The 13474-nt window shown below is 42.0% G+C and overlaps 1 protein-coding gene across 2 annotated transcripts in view; it reads left to right on the top strand.

The window, feature by feature from the left end:
* LUZP2 (leucine zipper protein 2) overlaps positions 1-13474 on the top strand; it is a 332664-nt gene that overhangs the window by 133894 nt on the left and 185296 nt on the right. The gene's annotated exons all lie outside the window — the stretch shown is intronic.

Raw genomic sequence — 13474 nt, 5'->3', positions numbered from 1 at the left:
CAAGGTAGATCTGAAAAGTACATTTTGCCCTTAAGTGCATGGGACCAGATTTTTCCATCAGTCTGCATTTAAATAGTGGAAAAAGCTGTAGGGATTGGGGTGCTTTTTATAGATACTTGATAGCATCGATTTCAAGACTGCACCTTTAAGAAACAAATACGGATTCATTGCTCTAGGTGATGTCTTTAATGTGTGGACAGCTAGAGAAAAATATCTTAAATATCCTAACTGTTTACATATTCACAAGTGGAGTTTAGTTTTCTGGATGGTCGATAACATGTTTGTGGGCATTGCAAACCCATGCATTTAGCCATCTTCTCTCACCCACATATTGTACTGTAGGAAGACATTTTACTCTCTCTTATCAGGTATGGTCATTTAGGTTGAGATTTTCAAATCCTCCTAAAGAGTTAGGAGGCCCAGTTATCAATTAATTTTAATGGGAATCGTGCATCTAAATTCCTCAGACAGATTTAAAACCTCAGCCTTTTATCCTATTCATCATTGTTGAAAAAAAAAAGTTACTGATAGTCACAGGTGGGTTTTACACAACAACAATCTTAACAAGGGGGATACATATGTATTGTAACAAGTCAAGTTATTACCTAGAAAATAATTATGGTGACCCTGGTTCTGCATTGCCTTGCAGCCTGTATAATCATTACACTGTTCCAAAGTTAATGGAAAATGCTAATAGATCAGACTAGGAGCATTGAAATGACTACACATGTTACAAGGCAGTGGACAAATCAGAATCTGTTAAAGGTACAAATCTGGAAAAACAAAATTTCTTATGAATGTATCTTAGAAAATGGAAATGTGTCCAATTTGTGATGGTTAACTAAAAAAAATTAAGTGTGCCAGCAGGTAATATAATAAAGTATTTTCATTAAAAAGGTCAATAAAACAGATGACAAATTTTAAAGGAGAAGCAGGTCATATGACAAAACTACATTAAATGCAAAGTTTGAGGTGTCAGTTATGACATTAGCATCAAGGACCCATGATGCTGATTTAGGAGAGCACTCTATTCAGGGCAGTATTTAAGCACATGCTTAAGTCTCATTTAATTATAGTTACGCATATGTTTTTATGCTGCTCCGAATAAGGGCCCATATTATTTTCCATGTGTCATGTCAATTTCAGACTTAAATGAAATCAGGAAAACCTCGTGGAAATGTTTGTAATCTAGGAAATGATTCTCACTATCTGATCATTCTTTAAAGTGATCAAAGATGTACCATTTTCCTCCCACAAACTCAAAAGGCTGAAAATGTGTTTTGACTTTGAAAAGTGACACTCTAAACATGACATTGTAGGGTTCTGTGTGGATTATGTCTCAATGATTTCCATTATCAAATGTGCTCACTTTACAAGTACAAAGATGTTTTTCCCCAACGGCCAGCCTTGCAAATTCAGCCTGGGAATTCCAAATCAAGCTAAATTATTTTCTTCTTGCGTATCATCATATCAAATTTCATCAAGCCAAACTATGTCCACATATAAACCTCTGCCGCTAACTGCCTTCTAATCCTTGCTTCAGTGACATCTGTGCATTCCTATGGCTTTCAAGTGTAAGTAATCAGAATTTAGTCAACAATCCTGTTCATGATGCTCTACCTAGATAGTATCTAGTTCACTCCACTCTTGGGTCTGCTTGAATAACAAATGTTTAGATTTTTTTAAAGTCAACAGGTATGACCCTGTATACATACAGGGAGCAGATCTCTTACATACAAAGGAGCCATCTTCTATAGAACTGCAGCTTTAAAATATAAATTGTGCAAGTAAGGTTTGTAAATTAAAACTCATGGGTTTAGATGGTGCCTGAAATGTAGCTATTGCCATTAATTTCTTCTCCAAAAGAACCATGCTATTTGATGAAAGAACCATACAGCTGACTCTTAGAACTTTTCTGCGTGGATGGGGACACCAGGAAAGTTAATCCAAATAACTAAAAGTGTGAATTTAAAGTGGATTAGTTAATTTGGCTTAATTTTCCATGTGTCCGAATAGACAAGTCCTAAATTGACTTAGGTATTGTTTTAATGGGCTGAAGTTCATATTCCAATTTTCTATTTTAAGTCAGCTTTGCAGTAAGGGTACTTTATGTACACAGAATAAAATAAAATAAAAATGATTTATAGAAGGTCTATTTCAAAGACAGGCTTTGTTTTCCCCCTGGGTTTACAAATCAATTTTTCTTTGTCTTAACATTACACGTATTATTCAGTAAGAAGCAAATTCAAACCTGATTTTGAAGACTAAAAGCCCAGTTTATAAAATTTAAGAAAATAACAGTCAGAGGTGGAGTGATGTCCAGAGAAACAAATCTCTTAATTACAAGTCACCTGTTTCCACCACATTCTGAAAACTAGGATCTGTAGAAATTTTGAAATATAATTTAGACATGTCAGTAGGAATCATGAAAAGTCCAAATAGCTGTGACAAGTTTAATGCTGTTTGAGAATAACATTCCATGGCAATAAGATGACACTTGAATTTAGAGAGCCCCCAGATCAATATACTGAGGACAGAAACTAAACAATTGCAATTACCATGATTCAAATGACTTCCAGAGGTTGGAATATTGCCAAATGCCATTGCTGTGTTTGCCTTCATTAATATAAAGTCTGCATACTCCCCGGAACACTGAAAAATGATATTTTATGTCTTCAAACTTGTCTTATTAATTTTATCAGCTATAAATTGGGATTTAGATTTGTTAATGAAAATGCCACACCATACTAAAGAAAAAACATCTATATACATTCTGTACAAACTTGTAAGTACAAAACTTCAGGTATTTCTTTTAAAAACATGCCTGCTAAAATGAGAGATGTATATTATAATTCCAGTTGTGTAGTACTTATGCTAGTCATGCAAATTTATTTTGCAGAACAGAATAACGGGACATCCAGTGGGCCAGATAAAATCCTGGTACAACTCTGTACAACACAATAGATTTATACCAAGGGATGGAGTTAGCCCACTGTGTCCTCACAATTGTAGTGTCTGATACTGTAAGGTGAGGAGGGACTCCAGAGAGGTGTTGAGAATCTTCAAGTCCTATTGGAGTTAATGGAGGTTGAGGGAATTCAGTATTGTGGCAGGCTGCCGCTATGATCTGGCTTGTTCCAGATGGCCCTTTTTGCCTGCCTCCCCCAAGACTTGCAGCAAAGTCTTTCAAACAAACAAAACTCAGAAGAAAACCCTTCATAACTAAGCCATTTCCTCCCAGGCATCTCTAATAGTTTTCCAATCTTCTTCCACAGCTTGGAGGTCAGGGTCAAAAACACCTCAGTCCTTTTCTTCCGTGTTACGAGAGATTAGCAGGCCAATAATCCTTCTCCTGCTAGTCTCTCCCCTATTATGAGACCCCGCAATGAGTGACGGTCTCAGAGCTGGGCCCAAGCCTGAGCCCAAATGTCTACACTGGAGTCTTATAGCCCTGCTGTACAGACATACTGTATAAGACCCTGGGTCCTTAAAGAAATAATAGCCTTTTTCCTCTGCAGATGGTTCCCTTGTAAGCTTGGAATTTGCACTGAAAGGTTTGATAAATCTTGTGCTATTGTTAAAACAGAAGTACTAGCCTCCACACCTTTTTAACCCCATGCATTTTTCCCCTTTGACTCAAATTTTCCTGACTGGTATTGCTGTTACATTTTTTAAAAAACACACAAACATTTAATCATTTGTCCATTTTTTAAAAAAGTATCAAAATGTCCGTATTAGAGTAGGGTGAATAGTATGACCAAAAAAAATAAAGCTTCAAATATCCATTTGGATTTTTCGTTGATTTAGTTTCAGATATAGTTGGTCTCATTTTCTGTTTACTTTCCCAAGAGCATGAAAGGAATCAAGTTTTACTAGCCACAAATATGCCAAAATAAATGTTAATCTCATATATTCCGATATTGAGAAAAAGCAAATTTTGTACTCACCTCCGGCAAGGACTCTTATCATGTTATTTTGGTCCCAATTCAGGAAAGCATCCCTATTCAGCAGTGGCATTTAAGTACATGCTTAAATCTCTGAGTGTATGTTTAAACTGAAGCATACATTTGATTGCTTTCTTTAATTGGGAATGAGAAGAGTTACATTCATCCAATCAGGGAACAGGGAACAACCATGTGACTTATATGACCAATTACAATGAAGAGCTGGAATTTCAAATCTCCATTGATATAAGAATACAGCTTTCTTGGAAAAAACCTTTGGAATAATTTTGAAAAACTAATAAAATTGGAAAAGCCAAGATCTTTTCACAGACATTCCTTGAATTGGAAAAGAGGTGAAATTTACTACAAATATTATTTCATTTTTGATCTAATTGTCTTTTAATCTATATGGGGAGATGGAAATTCAGTAATCAGTCTGTTACACATGGGAAAGAAAATCACAAAATTGGACTTTAGAGAGAAGGATGCAGTTTTAGCTCTTGATATGAGCTGTTTAGGGAGGAGTAGGAAGTATACCACTCAGATGGAAATTATTGAAAACTTTACACTTAATGTAGCTAGGAGCCAGCATTTAGGGATAGTGGACGAATCTTGATTACTGTAAGGGCAATCTGAGATCCTTGGCACCACACACAACAGGTTCCCCCACAGCTCTTCCACCATAGCCCCATACCTGGTGTGAAAATGGCAGGGTGGTGTCTTCTTTGCCCAGAAACTCTCCTACTGTTGTAGACCCTGTTGATCTCTACTCTATTGCACTCCCAGAGAGCAGAAAGCCTTAAGAACATAAGAATGGCTATACTGGGTCAGACCAAAGGTCCATCCAGCCCAGTATGCTGTCTACCAATGGTGGCCAATGCCAGGTGCCCCAGAGGGAGTGAACTTAATAGGTGATCTCTCTCCTGCCATCCATCTCCACCCTCTGACAAACAGAGGCTAGGGACACCATTCCTTACCCATCCTGGCTAATAGCCATTAATGGACTTAACCTCCATGAATTTATCCAGTTCTCTTTTAAACCCTGTTATTGTCCTAGCCTTCACAACCTCCTCACTCAAGGAGTTCCACAGGTTGACTGTGCGCTGAGTGAAGAAGAACTTCCTTTTGTTTGTTTTAAACCTGCTACCCATTAATTTCATTTGGTGGCCCCTAGTTCTTATATTATGGGAACAAGTAAATAACTTTTCCTTATTCACTTTCTCCACACCACTCATGATTTCATATACCTCTATCATATCCCCCCCTTAGTCTCCTCTTTTCCAAGCTGAAAAGTCCTAGCCTCTTTAATCTCTCCTCATATGGGACCTGTTCCAAACCCCTAATCATTTTAGTTGCCTTTTTCTGAACCTTTTCTAATGCCAGTATATCTTTTTTGAGATGAGGGGACCACAACTGTACACAGTATTCAAGATGTGGGCTTACCATGGATTTATATAAGGGCAATAAAATATTCTCCATCTTATTTCTCTATTCCTTTTTTAATGATTCCTTGATTGCCTTCATTGCAGAAGCACTGGGATGGAGGGAGATACCCTTTTACCTTCTCTCCACCTGCACTAGTGTGGAGATAATTTGGACCTTTATTTTGAAAAAAGATTACTGAGGGCCTCAGGGATTATTGTCGAAGTTCTCTCTCTAATCCCAGATTTTCCAAACTATTTCCTCCTCCTCACTTCCTGTCTATCATGACAATATTCAGTTCTACAGGCAAAAATATATTCCAGTGAAGACCCAAACATGTTAGGCCATCAGGCAACCATGCCAATCAACACTGCAAAGTACATGTCCTTTTCCCTTGTGAAAGAAGACTGATTTCACCCTTTGACTCACTTCGAAAGGTTGATTGTTAGGAGAAACTGATTCCTGCTCTGGAGTGTTTTGTTATCTACTGTATGAGAGAAACAATGCACAAAGAAATTGTAGTGTATGTATGTATTGTTATTAGCTGGAGTTTGATTAATTTAAGTAAGTGAATATCAGAACACATAAGACAATACAGTGAAACTTATCTTAAGTGACAACCCAAGGGAAAGTGTAATTGGTGGCCTAGTAGAGATGGCTTATGTGGCAGGGTGCTGATAGGAAAGCCCTTAATCAGCTCCTGCCACCCCAGCCTCAGTCATGGGGTATGGATTGGGGCTGGGTAAATAGCCAGTGCTTGCCTGGGAACTGCCCACACCTGCCAGCCTCATTAGCAGAAGCTAAAAGGCTGAGGGGAGGGGGAGGAGCTGAAGCTGAGACCAGGAGGGAAAGGTGAGGCTCAGAGGGAGGAAAGAGCCTACTAGTCCGTTGCTGGTCAGGCCTGTGTGAGACCAAGCCATGTAAATAGCCGTAAACTGGTGGTGGGAACGGACACAAACTAAAGAGCACGTGTGTTGCACCAGCTTGGAGCGTTCCTGAGTCTTTAAGGAGCAGGGCAAAGGGTCTGAATCCAGTGGGGCATGGCATGCAACCTGTCACATGTGGGGGCTTGTCCAGAACTCGAAGCCACCACCATGGAGTGGCAACCCAAGCATGGAGGGAACTGTGCAGTGGCTCGCAAAGCAGCAAGAGGAACTGCAGAAAACCCTGCAGGCCTTTCAGCAATTCCACCAGGCCAAGAGACCGGCCTTTCTCGCTTGGTAGGCAGAGCAACAAAAGACTCTCCAGGACTTCATCAGGGAGCAGGCCAGTGCACAGCAGCAGCTCCGGCAGTGGTTGGTGAGTCCTCCGGGAGGTAATGGCAACTGCACGCCAGGGCTGGGTCTCTGTAAGATGGGCCCCGCTGATGGCCCTGATGCCTTCCTGTGCACTTTTGAATGGTTAGCCATGGACGCCAGATGGGACAAGGTGATGTGGGCCCTAAGACTAGCCCCCTATCTGGCCAGAGAGGCGCAGGCTGCCTACATGATTCTAACTAATGGACAGGCCAAAGATTATGAGGCAGTGAAAACAGCAGTCCTGGACTGGATGGGACTGTCAGCCAAAAAGTACCGGCAGAAGTTTCGGGTGGCACAGTGGACAGGGGGTTTGTGGCCCCATGCTTTTGCCCAGAAGATCACGGACTGAGCCATGTGGTGGTCAAGGCCCAATACCCAAATGGTAGGAGAGATAATGGACCAGGTGATCTTAGAATAATTTGTGCATGGCTTCCTGGAAAATGTGCAAGTCTGGGTCCGGCAGCACCAGCCAAATACGATAGAGGCCACTGTCAAACTGACTAAGGAATATGTGGAGGTGGACTTTCCTTGTAAAGAGGGGCAGACGGACTGGGACCTGGAGTGGGGAAAGAAACCCTGAGAACTTCCCCTCAGGAGAAGAAAAAGAAAGAGGAGGTTAAGGGGGCCTGTAGTCACCCGGGGCAGTTGGTCTACTGGCGATGTGGGCGGCAGGGACACAAATGTTGGGACTGCCAAGAAATGGAATGTGGGCTAGCCAGATTTTGTGGCTGGACAAATGGTGGTGGGAAGAAGCTGGGGCAAGGACTGGTCACCATCCTCATGTAGATGGAGAGGAAGCCCAGAGGGGCTCAGTGGACCCAGCTTCAGCCCACACTCTCCTTCAAAGACTAGTTGAAGTTGTCCCCTGCAATTATTTGGAATCCCGGACCTGTGGATCCTCCCCTTAGGCTGGGGGAGGTCCTTTAGTAGTGGATGGGCTCTGCCTGCCCACTTCCTGGATAGAAACAGGACCCTCCTTCAGAGAGGGCTGATGAAGCCACAATGGTTTATCCCTGGGGTGTAAATGATGCTCAAGTGAATCCATGGGGATTGGAGGCCTTGCCCCGTGGCCCAGGTGCCCCTGGAGGTCAGGGACCAGTTTGCCTGGCAACAGGTGAGGGTGGTAGAGGAGTTGCTGTACCCCATGGTCCTGGGGACAGCCTGGGGCCTCATCCCAAAGGGGAAAGGAGGCTGTGGGAGGGGGCCCTCCATCAGGAAGAGTGGGGAGACCCCATTGAAGGGAGGGGGAACCCCTACATCCCTCAGCCCCGGTGAGGGGGAGGACCCAGGTCCCCTGAGGACAGAGCAAAATCCTAGACGACAAAGCCTGAGTGAAGACAGAAGAGAGGGAGAGAGCGAGGGATCGAAGGAATGCCCCACTATTGAACCCCCCCCCCACCGGGAAGGAAGTCTGAGGACCCTGGGGGAAGGCCCCAGGGAATGCCTGGAGGTGGAATCTCCAGGAGGGGAGAGCCAGACTCCCCTGGGCCAGACAACTGTGCCTGAGGCCCCGGGTGGCCGGGGCAAGGTCCAGACCCACCTGGCTTCCCTGCCGGACAACAAGAGGGAGCAGCCAGTAGAGCAACCAAAAGGCTGTGACTGGTGCGAGGACCAGTGGGTAGCTGTAGACCTGTGGGGCAGTCCACCCCCTTCCCAGTGTGCCTTTTGTGGCTGGGGGATGGACAAATCCCATTACAAAGCCCCCAGGGACCTCCTTGAGGCAACCTCCAGAGCAGGGGAAGAAGGGGCCAAACCAGGCCCGCTCTGGCGGTTGCTTAAGGGGGGAGGTGTGTGGCAGGGTGCTGCTAGGAAAGCCCTGAATCAGCTCCTGCCACCCCAGCCCCAATCAGGAGGAATGGATTGGGACTGGGTGAATAACCAGTGCTTGCCTGGGAACTGCCCCCACCTGCCAGCCTCATTAGCAGGAGCGAAAAGGCTGGGAAGAAGTGGAAGGGGGCAGAGGGCAGAGACCAGGAGGGAAAGGTCAGGCTCAGAAGGAGGAAAGAGCCTACTCATCTGTTGCTGGTCAGGCCTGTGTGAGGCCAAGCCATGTAAATAGCCTGTAAATAGTGGGAAACTGGTGGTGGGAACGGACACAAACTAAAGAGCGTGGGTGTTGCACCAGCTTGGAGCATCCCTGAGTCTTTAAGGAGCGGGGGGCCAAGGGGCCAAATCCAACGGTGCATGATGTGCATGCCGTTACACCTAAAACTGAAAGTTGAACAAAATGGTAACGGAAAACTCATGAGGATACTTTTAATAGGTTGCTTACGATGAGTAGATAACCTGCTGCTGGTGCTTCTTAGTGCATGTTTCACTGTAAACAAGGGTATGACATAGGGATGCCAAAAGAGCATAATATGCTGTTCCTGATGCTTTTAGAGGAATGAAAACAACAATCTTCTTAATGAAACTAGCCAATTGCTGTAAGCAGAAGAAATTCCTTTATTGCTGTCTGCTCATCAAGAAATTAAAGTGGGAAGCATTCTCTGCAGCTTGTCAAGTTGATTACACATAATGGTCCTATTGCCACGGATGCGGGACAAGTATTTAATACTGATGCAGACCTTGTTAAAAATCGCAGGTAGTTATGATAAAAAAATGTAGGTATTTCGGCATAACATTTAAATGAAGGGGATTTTGTTTTCTTTACATTTAGCCGCTAGAATTCTAATATTCAGCAAATAATGAACTAGCTCGGATTTCACTCATCTTTATTTCAAGTGTCTCTCTAGAACAAAACCCCCAAATCTAAACACTGCTGCATGTGGAAATTTCAAAATCCAAGTATTAATATTGCAGCATAAATCCATGGTGGTCTGACTTTATGACTCTTGTTCGTGATAATCCATATTTACCAGTGAAGATAATGGGAGTACTTGTGAGAGAAAATGCTACTCAGTAGGAGTGAGGCTTGCAGAATCAGACCATTTTTGAGTGTAGACTCATAAAACCACAAGATCTCTATGTTCTCCCTTATCATAGATAGGCAATCTTAGGGCTATACCCTGCACAGAGTGCTGTGAATGGATTCTTAACTTATGTTTTCCTTACCACTGCAGATGGCCCACACAGTGAATATCCCAAGAACAGTTTGGAAGGAAAAGTATCTTAAATTAAACAAGGTTAATCTGCAAATTGAGAGGAAGATCACATTAAAGCAAAACTAGAAGGAATTAAATCATATCTTGCTGATGACTGGGTAACTGTTTGTTTGGCATGGTTATGATCTTATTGTTAAAACAGACTCAAACCCCAAAGAATAACTTTTGTACTAGAGCTGGTTGGAAAATTAGTCTTTTCCCCATAGACATTTAATTTCAATTTCTTGGAATTCTTTTTATAACATTTTCAGCCAGAACTGTTGATAAAAAATGAAAATTTCTATCCAGTGCCACATGGAAGTTGCATGTTGGGTTCTTGATGCCTCCATTCTCTTCTGTGGGGTGGATTTCCTGTCTGGATTACTTCTCCCATGATGCAACACAGTCTTCCCTCTTGCTGAGTACAGCAATTCATCATGGAAGATGTAATTTGGAATCCACAGAGAAGAATGGGAGCAGAAGGCACTTGTGGAAAATGTAGGGGTTCTTAGAATGTTGATCTGTACACCAAAATGTACTTTCTGAACAATGAAACAACCATCACTGAAAGGCAAACAGAAACCAGATTGGGTCCCAAAAGAATGTAAGATGGATTTGTTCTTTTCCTGTACATAGAGAAGGAAGTCTACCTAACTCAGTTGGCAGTGAATCATGTGATTAGATGAGTCTAAAAATGTGTGTAGGCTGTTTTAAATTATTTTAATCTGATTGTTGTTCCTTTTGCTAATAAACCTACATATTCAAGAAGGTTGTTGGTTACTATTTCACTGTCCTAGGGTTCCCAAAAGGTACAAAACTCAGGTGTCAGTTGGACCTGCACAGTAATAAGCAGGTGGCAAAAATGGGGTGTTGTATCCAGATCCTGGACTAATAGTGGGAGAACTGTGAAATTTCCCCCCCAGACAGGCAAGGGCAGAAGGCCTAGTATCTGATGGGGGGCACTCAGAGACTAGCAAGGGGAAAGATTTGCAACCAGTAACAACCTGTAACCATGACACATTCACAATATAACTCATGTGAGGCACTGTAATGGCATTTCTAAATAGCAATTTTTGCTTTTCGGATTTTTTTTTTTTCATTTGTAGGTGTTTGGTGGTTCAGTTAAAAGTAAAAATGTTTCAAAGAGAGACAAGGTGGTGAGGTAATATCTTTTACTGGACCAACTTTTCTTGGTGAAAGAGGCAAAGTTTTGAGCTACACAGAATTCGTCAGGTCTGCTAGACCTACCAGACCTGAAGAAGAGCTCTCTCTGTACCTTGAAAGCTTGTCTCTTTCACCAACAGAAGTTGGTCCAGTAAAAGAGATTACCTCACCCACCTTGTCTCTCTAATATCCTGGAACCAACATAGCTACAACAATACTGAAAACGAAATATTTCATAGAATGCAGATGCTTTTCACTTTTTTTTGGTTTTGTTCTATTTTCCATTGAAAAAGTTCAGTGGAAAAATTTTTAACCAGCCGTCGTTTGTATAGTCTATGCATCAACTACTTAGGCTTTCAGGGTTTCCACATCACTTTTTGCAGGTTAACAGAATCCATCATTCCTCTCAATCTCTGTAGCCACCCTTCTCAGCGCTGGATTTTGTTTGTCAGGGAATTAGTTCAGCTATTCTAAGTTCTCTGTGAAGATTAGGTGTGACTTCCCTGCAATAACATCCTATCCACAAAGTAAACTATTGTATTACTATAGGGAATCTGTTTACTCCAAGTTTCTTTCATACACTAACTTTTTTGCCTTCATCCTCAGCATCCCTGTGGATTTGTTGGTACCAGAGTGCATTCTCCCCTTCTATGCACCACAGCTGAAGCAGCAACGATGCATCTTCATAGGAATTTCTTTACAGCATGTCCTTGTCAACCTCCCACTCTCACAGCTGCTGTCACTGGTACCATCTGGCATATAATTAAACTAGTCTCTCTTCCTCACTGGCATAGCTCCAGGCTCTCCCAATGCTATGAGTGTGGCTTCAAGCACCTTCCTTTTTATTTTTGTAGTTTCATGTTTACTTTAATTTTCCACGTGAATTTTGGCACTTGTGAAAGGTACTGGATTGGCAGCCTTTTTTATTTTTTGTTTGTTTTGCTTTGTTGTTTTATTCTTGGATTAAGCACAGCACAGGCAGTTATAAGGATGGGTTACACCACTCTGCCCAACAAATGTGCTTTAACCCTTCCCTGGCTGGAAATTACTTCTGGGACAGAAAGGGTAGTTCGGTCTCCAAGCTCATTCAATCCTTGATTTTCAGACAAGATTGTCAAGTAGTGGTTTTTGTGGTGACTCATGTGGTGTTCCAACTGACCTGAGATGACAAACTAATGTCACATAGGCCAGCAAATGGATGGGAACAGCTCTTAAGAGCTTTATCCTGCCTCACTTGAGGTTTTATTAGTTCTGTCTGTCACCGTAGTATCTGAACACATAACAGTAAGTTACATGCTCTAAGTCACTACTGATAAGAGCTGGATCTGATGCAAATAAAACGAAGCCTCTATAAATGTCCTTTATCCGTTCTGTCCCTACTTTTTGCTTATTGAGTTCACAAAAGAGTGTGGGTGGCTGAATAAGTTGCTCTCCTATTAGTAGAGGGTTGTATGAAACAAACATTAATCTAATGTTTGGGTGGACAAGGGGATGAGCGGAAGCGGGTATTGATTTTATAGGAAATAAAGGATAATTTCATAGCTGTGGCAAATGGTACCCTGGAGATCCACTCCTTTTTGCCCCCATTTTTATATACGTTTAAAAAAATGTTTTTGTTCTATTCTTCTCACATGGAGATACCAGGTTTTCCTTGTTCTAGACCCACAAGTGTGTAGTACTTTTATCCTTCGAAGATATTTGAAATGCTGTTTACTATTGATCTCATATGTGGAAATGGAGGATACAAGTTTTATTGCCAAGAAACTACTTGAGCACGTAAGTTGGAGGCAGTTGTATGAGATGTAGGTTTAATCACTAATTGGATAGTGACCACCTGTCAGCATTACTGTGGCAGGCAGGGTGAAACACCTCAGTGGTTTTCACAGTAGTGACAAGAAATTACAGATGTTATAAGTTTCATTAAAGAGATGGCAGCTCAGATATTTCTACACTGTTTCCCCACAGTCACATCTGTAAAATGTTGGCAAAGTAAGCTAAAGGTATTTGCTCTTGGTGGAACTTCAATTCAGTCGTAGTGTGCTAAACAGTATCAGTAATCTAAAAACTTATAACTGCAGGAAAAAAGACATTTCATTAAAGCTTTGAGATATACCAAGTATCCAAAATCTGATTGGATAGAGCACTTTCTTCCATCCTTCAGGTGGAGTAGATGAGCTGTCCACTGCTAAATTATGAGAGAGCCAATATTTCTCCAAAAATGGCCAGTGCTCTTGATAGATTCAGAAGCCCAATATGGGCCTGATCTGAAGATCACCACTGATTTCAGTGGGCTTTGGATGAGGCCCTAAGATAGTCTTGGTATGTTGCAGGATTGAGACATTTGTTTCTTTGTATGAACTGGTGAACCCAGATCTTGAAAGACATTTAGACACCAAACCCCGCTCTGAGCCTGCCTCACTAACTGGGTAAAAAAAGGTTTAAATTACAGGAGGGAAAATTCAAATATCCTTGGAACATCCTTCCCCCATGAGGATGGTCCAAAATCTCTAACTCTACAAAGTTCAATAATTCCTACTGTGCAAGATCTCACCGGAAAGAAGTA

The sequence above is a fragment of the Lepidochelys kempii genome, chromosome 6 (genome assembly GCF_965140285.1).
Source record: "Lepidochelys kempii isolate rLepKem1 chromosome 6, rLepKem1.hap1, whole genome shotgun sequence".
In the NCBI taxonomy this organism is placed as follows: Eukaryota; Metazoa; Chordata; order Testudines; family Cheloniidae; genus Lepidochelys; species Lepidochelys kempii.
Note: the sequence above shows the minus strand (reverse complement) of the source record. Positions and strands in the feature narration are given on the sequence as shown.